We start from the raw sequence: 13,234 nt of genomic DNA on the forward strand, positions 1-13,234 counted from the left end.
AGGCAATATGTGTGCAAAGTACTGGACTGATCATAGACTTATCCTTTCCAAGCTAAATATTCACATTCAACAAAAGAGGTGGTCCCAAGGCAAAATGATCACCAAAATAATTAATGTCAACAGATTAGAGTACTTCTCTGAGGCCAGAACAGTTTGTTGCTAACTTGGAGTGAAAGTTGAGCCAACACACAGTTGGCAGCAGTGAAGCAGAAAAGGAGTGGGCAGCATTCAGAGCTTTGGTATACAGCACTGAATTTGCTCATCTGGGTCAGAACACTCACAAACATTAAGAGTGGTTTGATAAAAATAATGAAAAAATTCAGAAATTGCTAAATGAAAAATGAGAACTCCACAGGGTTTACCAGCAGGATAGTTCATCCATCTCTAAGAAGGCAGCATTTAATTCCATAAAAAGTAAAGTATAAGTGAAACTTAGAGAGATGGTAGAACCTTGGCTCAGTAAGAAGGCAGATGAAATTCAGTTTTATGCTGATAACAACAACCCAAAGCTCTTTTATGATGCAGTGAAGACTATTTATGGGCCAACAACATATGGTGCATCTCAACTACTTAGTGCTGATAGAGCCACTTTGATTAGTGATAAGGATAACAATTTAGAGAGAGGAGCTGAATGCTTCCATAGTGTTCTCAACAGACCATCATCAAGCAATGCCGAAGCCATTGAAATTTCCTCAGGTTGAAGTCAATCTTTCCCTAGTTGATGTTCCAACTGAAGAAGAGGTTTTGAATGCCATTAGGCTCCTTTCATGTACCAAAACACCTTGTACTGATTCTATTTCAGCTGAGATTTATAAGGTGAAGGGGGAGGGATCCATTGCTCATGTAACAGCAGATTGAAATTTTCTGGATTATATATGGCAAGGGGAGGTCATCCTCCAAGAGTTCAAAAACACCTCCATTGTCCATCTCTATAAAGGTAAAGGAAATAAATTGTCCTGTGACAATAAGGAGTTAGGGAAGGGGATCTCCTCCTTAATCATTGCTGGCAACATTCCTGTCAGAGCCCTCCTTAACAGCCTGATCTTTCACATCAAAGATGGTCATTTACCTGAGAGCCAGTGTGGCTTTGGAAATGGCTGAAAAATGATTGAAATGGTGTTTGCTACCTGACAACTCCAGGACAAATGCCAGGAGTAGAACAGAGGTCTGAATACAACATTTGTAGATCTGGCCAAGGCCTTTGACACTCTCAGTCATAAAGGCTTATGGAAAAGTATGTCAAAATTTGGTTGTCTGGAGAAGTTCATCAGTATTGCCCATTACATTCACAATGGCATGCTTGCCCAGGTTTTGGATGGTGGAAAATGTTCTTGTGCTTTCCCAGTCACCAATAGAGTGAAATAAAGCTGCGTGTTGCTCCTATGCTTTTTTAATTTTAATTTTTTTTCTGGTGAATATCAATTTATTTGTTTTTAGTTTTCAACATTAACTTCCACACGATTTTGAGTTTCAAAATTTCCCCCATCTCACCCCTTCCCACACCCCAAGATGGCATGCATTCTGAATACCCTTCCTCTAATTTGCCTTCACTTCTATCACCCCCTTCTCTTTTCACCTTCCCCCCTATTTTCCTGTAGGGTAAGACATATTTCCCTACCCAATTGAGTGTGTATGTTATTCCCTCCTTAAGCCAATTCCAATGAGAATAAGATTCCCTCATTCCCTCTTACATTCCCCCACTTCTCCTCCACTGTAAAAATCTTTTCTTCTCTGTTTTATGTGAGATAACCTACCCCATTCTACCCCTCCCTTTCTCTTTCTCCAAGTATAATCCTCTCTCACCCCTAATTTTATTCACCTTCAATTCACCCTGTGCCCTCCATTTCTCTATCTATACATATAATTTTTCCGCTCCAACTACTCTGATACCAACAAAGGTCTCATGTGTTACAAATATCATCTTTCCATGTAGGAATGTGAACAGTTCAACCTTAAAAAGTCCCTTATGATTTCTCTTTGCTGTTTACCTTTTCATGCTTCTCTGAATCTTGTATTTGAAAGTCAAATTTTCTATTTAACCCTTGATTTTTCAGCAAAAATGCTTGAAAATCCTCTATTTCACTGAATTTCCATTTTTTTCCCCTGAAGGATTATACTGAGTTTTGCTGGGTAGGTGATTCTTGGTTTTAATTCAAGCTTCTTTGACCTCTGGAATATCATATAGCAAGCTGTCTGATCATTTAATGTAGATCCTGCTAAATCTTGTATTATCCTGATTGTGTTTCCACAACAATTGAATTGTTTCTTTCTGGCTGCTTGTAATATTTTCTCCTTGGCCTAAGAACTCTGGAATTTGACTACAATATTTCTAGGAGTTTTCCTTTAGGTATCTCTTTCAGGAGGTGATTGGTGGATCCTCTCAATTTCTATTTTACCCTCTGGATATCAGGGCAGTTTTCCTTGATAATTTCTTGAAAGATGATGTCTAGACTCTTTTATGTACAGATATATATAGATATATATCTATATATATCTATATATAGATATATATATAGATATATATAGATATATATAGATATATATCCATATATAGAGATATATATCTATATATATCTATATATAGATATATATATAGATATATATAGATATATATAGATATATATCCATATATAGAGATATATATATATATCTCAAAGCTACAGATAGTCCAATAATTTTTAAATTCTCTCTCATGGATCTATTTTCCCGGTCAGTTGCTTTTCCAATGAGATATTTCACATTCTCTTCCACTTTTTTTCATTCTTTTGGTTTTATTTTACAATGTCTTGATTTCTCATAAAGTCACTGGCTTCCATTTGCTCCATTCTAATTTTTAAGGAAGTATTTTCTTCATTAAACTTTTGGATTTCCTTTTCCATATGGCCAATTCTGCTTTTGAAGGCATTCTTCTCCTCATTGGCTTTTTGGACTTGTTTTGCATTTGGGTTAATCTATTTTTAAGGTATCATTTTCCTTGGTATTTTCTGGGTGTCCCTTAGGAAGCTGTTAACTTGTTTTTCATGATTTTCTTGCATCACTCTCATTTCTCTTCCCAGTTTTTCCTCTACTTCTCTTACTTGCTCCTCAAAATCCTTTTTGAGCTCTTCCATGGCCTGGGACTAATTTATATTTTTCTTGGAGGCTTTGGATGTAGGAGCTTTGACTTTATTGTCTTCTTCTGGTTGTATGTTTCAACCTTCTTTGTCACCAAAGAAAGATTCTATGGTCTGACTTGTTTTTGCACAGTTTGCTCATGATCCCAGCCAATTACTTTACTTTTTAAATTCTTTGTTAAGGTAGGGGTCTGCTTCTAGTGTGGAGTGTATACTGTCCCAAGCTTTGGGGATTTTGTGCAGCTATTTTCAGAGATACTTCTAGGGACCTGTAAATTTTCAATATTTCCAAGGTGCTATGATCAAGGGCTAGGTGTTTGCTCATTTCCTTGCCTGTGCTCTTGTCTATGCATGACCATAAGCACTCTTTTTTGTCTTGGAACTGTGAAAAGTATTCTCTCTCCACTGCTACCACAAGCTCCTCCACACCAGTGCTCCTCCCTGCCCAGAACTACCACCCAGAACTATGACCCAGATCCAAGCACAGGTAAAGCAAGAGAATCCTGCCTCAGCTCCAGCAAGGATATCCCTGAAATCCTGCTCTGATCAGCCACTCAATACTCCCTCTGTCTGTGGGCTAGGAGCTCCAGAAGCAGCCACTTTCCTGGGACTTTGCTGGGACTGCAGCTAGACCAAGCTCCTCCCTCACCAGTGTCAGATAGACTTTTCCTGCTGACCTTCCAAGTTGTCTTCGGTGTTTGTGAGTTGAGAAGTCTGAAAACTGCCACAACTGCCCTTAATTCAATCCCTGGAGGACTGCTCCAGGTTTGCTGAGGCCTGGTCTTTGCTTGCACAGCCTTCATGACCCATGCTGCACTGAGCTCCTCTCCCAGCCCAGTGCAATAGACCTTTCCAATCAACCATCCAGGTTGTCTTGGGCTGGAAATTTGTTTCAGTCTGTCTTTTTATTGGTTCTGCTGCTCTAGAATTTGTTTAGAGCCATTTTTACATGTAGTTGTGAGAGTTTGGGGTAGATCTCATGCAAGTAACTGCTTTTACCTTGCCATCTTGGTTCTACCCCTCTCCTCCATGCTTTTTAGCATAATATTTTCAGCCATGTTGTCAAACACCTTCAGTGAAGACAAACACGATATACAGATTTACTGCACTGATGGTAAATTCTGCAACTTGAAAAGGCTACAAGACAAGACTAAAGTGGAAGGAGTATTGGTGATTTTTTGTTTGCGGATGATTATGCACTCAAACAATGCACTCTGAAGCTGATATGCAATTGTATTAAAATGATTTAGTGAGGTTCGGATTCGCTCCTATAAATGACACTCTCCAATGCACCAGAAAATAATAGGAAATAGATAATTTATTTAGAAAAAGTAAAGCACAGATAGTTTGAATTTGCATAGAAAGCATAAATAATAAGAACAATCAATAATATAGCACCGATCAAGAGAGTCGGTAATGGAAGAGAATACATCACCAATTCAAGGGAACCTCCAAAGTCAATCAACGGCTGGGAGCCCCGTTGCAGCCTGTACAAACTTGAATTGTGTAAAGATTTTCCCGGGCGAAGCGTCCTTCCCGCGGGTGAGGCTCAGCGGGCTTACAGGACGCAGTGTTTTTATATTGTTCTAAACAAAGAAGGCTTGGGGCCAAGAACCCCTTTTTGATGCTTGCGCTATTCATGGTTTGTCCAATACACATCTGACCTTAGCCACGCTCCCATCCGCCTGAGGCTTGGTATTTTGTTTTTTAATAACATCACGTCTCACAAGGAGAGGAGCCAACCCTCCATGTCAACGTGACCTAGGAATGGCTAGTTCCTGGAATGCTAGGCCAAGAACACTCAGGAGATATGGAACGGTCATGACCGAGATTTGAACTGAACCTATTTATTTGAGTGATCTTATTAATTTAAAGGGGAATTTCCAATTTCCATTTCACTTGGCCTTAAGATCATGAGAATAATAGGTGAGGGGCAAAGGTGTGACATGAGTGTATATAGTGCGTATTTTGGTATACATATAACAATTGCATATACAAAGACATAAAAAGAACAAAGCAAGTAGTAGTATGGGGGTAGCTAAGGAATTAAAATACATAGTAGCAGTAGGAGATTTAAAAAGAAAATCATACCAATGATGATTAGTATCTGAGATCACTAAATGAGAAGCTTCGACTAGTCTTCCTGCGGCTATAAGAGTCTGTATTCGATGTTCATTTAACGCGCGTTGGTTGGACTCTAATAACTTTTTGATTTCAGTCGACTGATTCAAGATGTTCATAAGGGGATATAGAGATAGAGACACATGAGGTAGAGGCAAAGATTGGGGTACCCAAGCAAAATTTTTAACTAGGTTAGTGTCTGGTGGAAAGTAAAAATCATTTCCTTGCCAGCGTAGGAAAGATACATTGGATAAGCAACCAGAAAATGGACAGTAGTAATATCTACAGATAGAAGGTCAGAGTGATTATTAGAGGCTATACAAACATATTGAGTAGATACTTCATATATCATAGAAAAGTTACTCACTGGGTATAAAGTTAGATCACACAAATTGGATGAATGTGAGAGAAGGCAGGGTTCCATCTGCCGAGTCATCATCCCACAAACAATCCCTCCATTAGTTACAACACAATCAGACAGAGTATGAGTTACATTATACCAATCTATATAGTTTCCATAGATATAAGGTAAAGCAAAGTATTTATGTAAGACAAAAGGTATTACATGAAATTGACACATAACAGTCCAAGTTTTAACTTGGTAGAGTATAATAGTTCCAGCGCACCAAAGTGGAGTGCATCTAGCATTCTCAGGTTTTTGCTTTTTCCATACATCTGACAAGTCAAGTATATCGTTCCATATGTGAGAGTTACCTTCCTGTAGTAATCTTTGGGCATTTTCCTTCTGTATGAGGGTATATAAGTTTTGCAAGGAACATTTAGTCCAATTAAATAAAACACCAATGTTTTTCATAAGGTGTAAATTAACGAGGATGCTATTATTAAAGACTTGTAAAAATTGGCCTTGATATTGTAATGTATTTTGGTGTGGCAGGATCGTTGTGGGTAACCATTGGGCATTCACAGTCAAAGCTTGAGAAACATCTTGTCCAGCACTGCGCAGTCTGCTAGCCAAGGTCTCAAGGTCTATAGAATTAACTATACCCAAACCAGTTCCTGCACCACCAAGTAATGTATCATACCAAGCTCTTTTTTTCCTGACACAACTTTCTAAAGAGGGAAAAGTTACATTATAATGAAACACTATTTTGTGTTGCAAGATAGAGGTGTTAGTACATGAGCGGGGACACGAATTATTCCAGGAGGTTTCGGAGTCACAGGTACAACCCATACTAATTGGTTTAGATATTCTTCATACAGCCCATTGGAGGTGTTACGACAATAAAAATATTTTCTGTCGTCCGCTTGTGATAGTGAGACAGTGTAGGTGGAGTTTACTTGTGTCCAATTATATGTTACAGATCTTAACCTTTTAGGAAAATATGGACTAGGTGGCCAACTTGTAAGGGTACAGGATATATTGGTACCGTTTGCTGCAGTTACAGTTAGATTAAAACTAGTTAAATTGATTCTCATTAGGGGAAATAAAGGGGCGTCCCAAACTTCTACGTTGAATGGGTATGACCAATTCATGATGTGGGTGTTGTTTTCACCAGCGTAGATGGAATCAGTACGCGGTCCTTGCTGAGGATTCCCCACTGGAATACCTGGAGTTCATGCCATAGTTAGCGTATAGCAGGCAAACACTGTAAAACACTTAATATCGTAAAAACATTTGGGTTAGTGGGACATGATACCATTTATCATCACCAGGGTATACTACTATGGCAGTATTAGTGTTTCCTTGTGCTATGAGCTCAGCTGGCCTTGGTCTATCAGATTGATGCTTCTTTATCCAAACTTTAGTACCATTATCACTCTGTATTTGTAGGGGGGTCCCATAATAAAGAGAAATAATATCTAGGGTTTTACAAGTGTTTTTCTGGGTAGCCCGTTTATAGGGGCAGGCAACTAATACCCCAGAGTAGGTGTCCACACAAGTGCAGGCATATTGACACCCCTGACTAACAGGTAATGGTCCAATATAGTCTATTTGCCAAATTTGAGCAGGTAAAGACCCTCTAGCCAATTCTCCAGTGATTTTCTTCGGCACAGGCCGATGAGCAAATAATTGACATTGTATGCAGTTTTGTACTATTTGCTTAAATAGATCCAGAGGTATGTTAATCCCTCTGTCTAATGCCCACCTGTAAGATGCAAGAGCGCCAAGATGTCCTGCGGTGATATGGACCCATTTTCCTAATTGTGTTTCATTTTCCTCTCTGGGGGTGACCTTTAAAGCTTTTCCTTGAAGTTTGGATAATTCATCAGCACGGGCATTATACTCACGTTCCACAGAATCTTGATTCACATGGGCATCTACATGAAATACAGATACATTAGTACATTGACACCATTCCCATATTTGTTCCCATAATTCTTTTCCCCACACATCTTTGTCTCTAATTTTCCATTCGTGTTTCTTCCAAATTGGCATCCAAACTGCTAGGCCATTGGCTACGGCCCAGGAATCAGTATATATATATGACATTGGCCACCTTGTTCCTTTTGAATTACTTGATAGACAGCCACTAATTCGGCCCATTGGCTACTCTGGCCTTCACCAGAGCTTTCCAAAATAGTATTGCATGAAGGGTTATAGGCTACAGCTTTCCAACATCGCTTAGATCCTATATATTTAGCCGAGCCATCAGTAAACCAAGCATGCTTCTTCTGCTCGGGGGTTAGAGAATCATATCCATTATTCCAAGAAACAGGTGATTGATCATAAGACTTTGGTGGTATATCAATATCATTTGAATGTTTTGGTAATTCTAATACCTTTTCATGCAAGGTGGAAATACCCGATCTGCCTGTCTTGACTCTATTTTGCAAATACCATTTCCATTTAATAATTGATGATTCTTGGGCATGTCCTATTTTATGTGAGGCGGGGGTCCCCATAATCCAACTCATAATGGGTATGGCTGGCCTCAATACAACTTCATGGTTTAAAGTTAAATGTTCTGTCTCTACCAGGGCCCAATATGCAGCCAATAATTGTTGTTCAAAAGGAGTATAATTTTGGCCAGCAGGTGGCAGTTTCCGCGACCAAAATCCTAAAGGAACATTCCTGCCCTGTTGTTTTTGCCATAAACTCCAATCAGCATATCCATGCAAAACTGTAACTTGCAATTCCATCGGCCCTGGCTGTACAGGCCAAAGATCCAGGGCAGTTTGAATAGCTATTTTGGCTTCCTCAAAGGCTTTCGATTCTGTTTCCCCCCATTCAAATGCATACTTTTTCCGGGTAACTTTATACAATGGCTTCAAAATCTGACCTAAATGAGGAATGTGATTCCTCAGAAACCAAACAACCCAACGAACTTTTGAGCTTCTCTTTTGTCCCTAGGAGGTGAAAAATCTAATATTTTTTGCTTGGCCTTGGGGAGGATTTCTCTATGACCCTTATTCCAAATTATTCCTAAAAACTTCACACTTTGAGCTGGACCTTGAATTTTATCAGGATTAATCTCCCATCCCTTCTCCTTCATATGTTCTATTAGTTGAGTTAATCTTTTCTCTACCACCTCTTTATTCTCTGCCTGTATTAAAATATAGAGGTCAAACTCAAAAATTTTAGACAATCCTTGGGGTCTAGCCACACTCCTCCAGCTCCCCCATCACTTAATCTTACAAGCCAGGAGATTGCAGGCTCTCCTGATCGCTGTGAAAACCTACTAAGCAAATCAGTAATTTCTCTTTGGGAGTAATCTTCCGTGATTTCAGTCACCCGGGGTGGGTTAGTTCCCTCCTTTTCGGCTTTTCTCCTATCTATCGGCCGAGCTTCCCCGTCTACAACATCCGGAACATCTCCTCTATTACTTCCCCCCACCTATCATCATCTTCATCCCAAATATCACCTTCCCAAGTATCAGGGTCCCAATTCATATTTGCTGCGGCTATTACAGCATGCACTTTCCTTTTACTCACCCTTCAAATTTTCTACACACACTCCTCTCTCCTACATGCTTAAACTTCCTTGCCTTTCTTTCTAATGATTTAAAATCCCCTTAAAACCTGTACATATCTCATTCCTTTCTAATTCTGACCTAACACTTCAACAATCCTTCCCAACTTGCCCTCTACCAACCATATAACCTAAGTAATAAAGTATTCTTCTCTCTTTCCCTCTCCCATCCACGCACTGCTTTGAAGCTGCTGTTACCTGGGGAGGGAGAGGGGGAGAATGAAGGCAACTTTTCAGAGTCCTGCTGCAGCCTTTGGCTGTCTGGCTGCAAACAACCCAAAAGGGAGGGAAATGATGTACTGGTCGTATCCCCCCATTATCCCTGCTGGCAACCGGCCCATCCGTCGCACCCCAAACGAGAACCCCCAACACCCCCAATCCTCACTAGGTCCTGTACACTGTGACCAGGTTTTTGCGAGCGAGGAAAACGGAGGGTCCTCCCAACCGGGGACCTCTACCGGAGCCCGGGGCTCAACATTTCTCTTAAAGAAAGGCATTTATACAGCGAATCCTGTTCGTGACGCCAATTTTGTATTAATAGGATTTAGTGAGGTTCGGATTCGCTCCTATAAATGACACTCTCCAATGCACCAGAAAATAATAGGAAATAGATAATTTATTTAGAAGAAGCAAAGCACAGATAGTTTGAATTTGCATAGAAAGCATAAATAATAAGAACAATCAATAATATAGCACCGATCAAGAGAGTCGGTAATGGAAGAGAATACATCACCAATTCAAGGGAACCTCCAAAGTCAATCAACGGCTGGGAGCCCCGTTGCAGCCTGTACAAACTTGAATTGTGTAAAGATTTTCCCGGGCGAAGCGTCCTTCCCGCGGGTGAGGCTCAGCGGGCTTACAGGACGCAGTGTTTTTATATTGTTCTAAACAAAGAAGGCTTGGGGCCAAGAACCCCTTTTTGATGCTTGCGCTATTCATGGTTTGTCCAATACACATCTGACCTTAGCCACGCTCCCATCCGCCTGAGGCTTGGTATTTTGTTTTTTAATAACATCACGTCTCACAAGGAGAGGAGCCAACCCTCCATGTCAACGTGACCTAGGAATGGCTAGTTCCTGGAATGCTAGGCCAAGAACACTCAGGAGATATGGAACGGTCATGACCGAGATTTGAACTGAACCTATTTATTTGAGTGATCTTATTAATTTAAAGGGGAATTTCCAATTTCCATTTTTCAGCAATAAAGCATGGATCAATTCTGTATTGCTTGTGCTAATTTTGGCCTACCAATTAACACCAAGAAAACACAGGTGCTCCATCAGCCAACACCACACCATCCATATATAGAACCATTGGTCATAGCAAATGACGAAGTTTTGAATACTGTGAGTAAGTTCTTTTACCTTGAAAGTATACTCTCCAGTGATGTACATATTGATATGATAATGAGGTTGACACACACATTTCCAGAGCTTGCTCAGTGTTTGGGAGGCTCTGAGGGAACATGTGGGAGAAAGAGGTATTAGACTGACTACCAAACTGATGGTTTACAGAGCCATTGTGCTAACCTCATTGTTGTATGCCTGTGAAACCTGGGCAGTATGTCAACACCATGCCAGGAAACTGAATGGCTTCCCTTTGAATTGCCCTAGGAAGGTTCTGAAAATCATAGTGATAAGATACCAGACACTGATGTCCTTTCTCAAATTTAACTGCCACGCATTCAGACTGTGCGTCAGAGAGTGCAACTGTGATGGGCTGGCCACATTGTTTGAATGCTAGATGTATGCTTACTAAAAAGACTCTTTTATGGAGAACTCACACAGGGCAAGTGCTTACATGGTAGTCAGAAAAAGCAACACAAGGACACTCTCAAGGTCTCTCTTAATAAATTTGGAATTGATTGTGTGACATGGGAGACACTGGTAAAGGACCACCCAGCATGGCATGCCCTCATCAGAGAAGGTGCTGTGCTCTATGAGTGAAGCAGAGTTGAAGTAGCTCAAAAGCAATATGAGATGTGCAAATTTAGAGAATCTACCCCAAAGGTTCACGTGGACTATTTGTGCTCAACCTATGGTAGAGCATTACAAACTTATATTGATTTGATGAGTCACAGTTGGTCACACTGCACCTTGACTCTAACATAGAGATACCGTTTTGGTCCTCTTAAGGAATAAAAGACAACAACCAACCAGTGTACCTACTTTTCCCTCAAGTCCTCCAGCATTTATTATTTCTTTAAGTTTGAGGTGGTACCTTAGAGTTATCTTAATTTGCCTTTCTCTAGTCAATGATGATTTAAGGATTTATTCATATGACTAGAGATAGGTTTGATTTCTTGTTCTGAAAGCTGCCTGTTCATATCATTTGACCTTTTTTCTACTGGGAATGGTTCTTAATTTTATAAATTTTACTCAGTTCTATACTCAGAATATATTTGAGAAATGAGGGTTTTATTAGAGAAACTTGCTGTAAATTTTTGTCATATTTCTTTATTGTCTAAGAAAACTTTTAGCAAAATGTGGTTTCTCTTCTTATCCTTTTTAATTAGGATGATTCATGATTTTGCTTTGTCTGAGATCATGATTGCTACCTCTGTCTTTTTTTTTTGCTTCAGCAGAAGCATATTATATTTTTTTCCAACCATTTATTTTAACTATCTCTTTCTATTTCAAGTGTGTCACTTGTAAGCATTATAATATTGGATTCTGATTTCTAATCCATTCTTTCATCTGCTTTTGTTTCATGGGTAAGCTCATCCCCACCACACTAACAGTTATAATTTCTAACTGTTTTTTCCTCTTCCCATCCTCATCCTCATGTTGTTGTTGTTGTTGTTGTTGTTCTCCTCCTCTTCTTCCTCCTCCTCCTCTTCTTCCTCCTCCTTCTTTTTCTCATCTCACATACACACATACACATTTTCCCTTCCATTATAAAAGCTCCTACTTGTGCAGATTTGAGGCAATTTTCAAAGTTTAAAATTCTAATCCAAAGAATTCAGTGTTTGCCTTTTGAGTATAGAAGATTTTTCCTGTTGCAAATACCTTTGATAAAGTATTCTTTTTAAATGGCCAAATATACTATTTATTACAGCCATCAGGGAGTTTTTCATTCAGTAAGTAAAATATTATTTTCCTTATGTTGTGAGGATAACAAAATGTTTTCTTTCCTGGAAGTTGTCCTGTGAACTTCCCCCTGCCTCCCAGTTAACATCATTATATTTTAAAAATATCAAAGTTATCATTAGTTTTGAATCAAAGATCTTACTTTTATAACATGTTTCATAATGCTCACATCACAGCTATGGATATTTCACTGCCTTGTATATTGAGCACCACACTCAGGTCTACTGTGGAGGGCTCTAATTAAGAAAAATATCATTAATATAGTACTAGAACTACTCCAGATTAATTTATAAGTATTTATTTAAAGTGCTACTTACCTCTCCCAAATTTCTACATTGAGAAGTCACATAGCACACTATCTACCCACAGAGCAGAGTTGATCTGAGATTGAAAAGCCACTAAAATGAATGTCACACAGCTAGAGAGAAGGATGAGATACAACTAGGTTATAGGGAATAGTAATAAAAACAAATTTCTATAATGCTTTTAAGTGTTATCAATTTCTTTTCTCACAACAAGAGAAAGTTATAGATATTAATTTGTCAATTTTGGAGAGGAAGAAACTATTTAATCATTCAACAGAAGTCAAATGACTTGCTTGTGGTTCCATAGTTAGCTCTCAGAGTAAGGATTAAAATTCAGGACTCCTGATTTCATGCCATAATCTCTATTGACTGAATCACACATATCTTTCATTTGATGAGCGTAGGGAGCAAAATAACCTAATTGTATGTATGTATGTATATATATATATATATAATATTTTAGCACTGACACATAACAGCATCCTGAAACACTAGATTTTAAAACCTAATACCAAAAAACAAAACCAAAACAATAACAACAAAAAACAGAGTGACAATCATGGTTATTTGATGGTGAAAAAAAAGTATGCTTTACACATAAGAAGAGCAACAGAATTTCTATATTTCTTCTATGATATTCCCAGGTTCCTTCCTCCCTGAACTTCTTCCCTGCTA

The 13,234-nt window shown here is 39.0% G+C and overlaps 1 long non-coding RNA gene across 2 annotated transcripts; it reads right to left on the bottom strand.

Moving 5' to 3' along the window:
• Positions 1-5,059: 5,059 nt before the first annotated feature.
• Positions 5,060-10,336, bottom strand: LOC144456795 (uncharacterized). Of its 2 annotated transcripts, XR_013485893.1 has the most exons (3): positions 9,899-10,336; positions 7,343-7,514; positions 5,060-6,851 (listed from the first exon to the last, which is right to left on the bottom strand). It is a non-coding gene; the product is annotated as an uncharacterized LOC144456795 (long non-coding RNA). The 2 variants fall into 2 exon arrangements; XR_013485892.1 differs by lacking the exon at positions 9,899-10,336 and having other exon boundaries at positions 7,343-8,493.
• Positions 10,337-13,234: the final 2,898 nt, after the last annotated feature.

The sequence above is a fragment of the Phascolarctos cinereus genome, unplaced genomic scaffold (assembly GCF_003287225.1).
Source record: "Phascolarctos cinereus isolate Bilbo 61053 unplaced genomic scaffold, phaCin_HiC Scaffold_4;HRSCAF=312, whole genome shotgun sequence".
NCBI lineage: Eukaryota > Metazoa > Chordata > Mammalia > Diprotodontia > Phascolarctidae > Phascolarctos > Phascolarctos cinereus.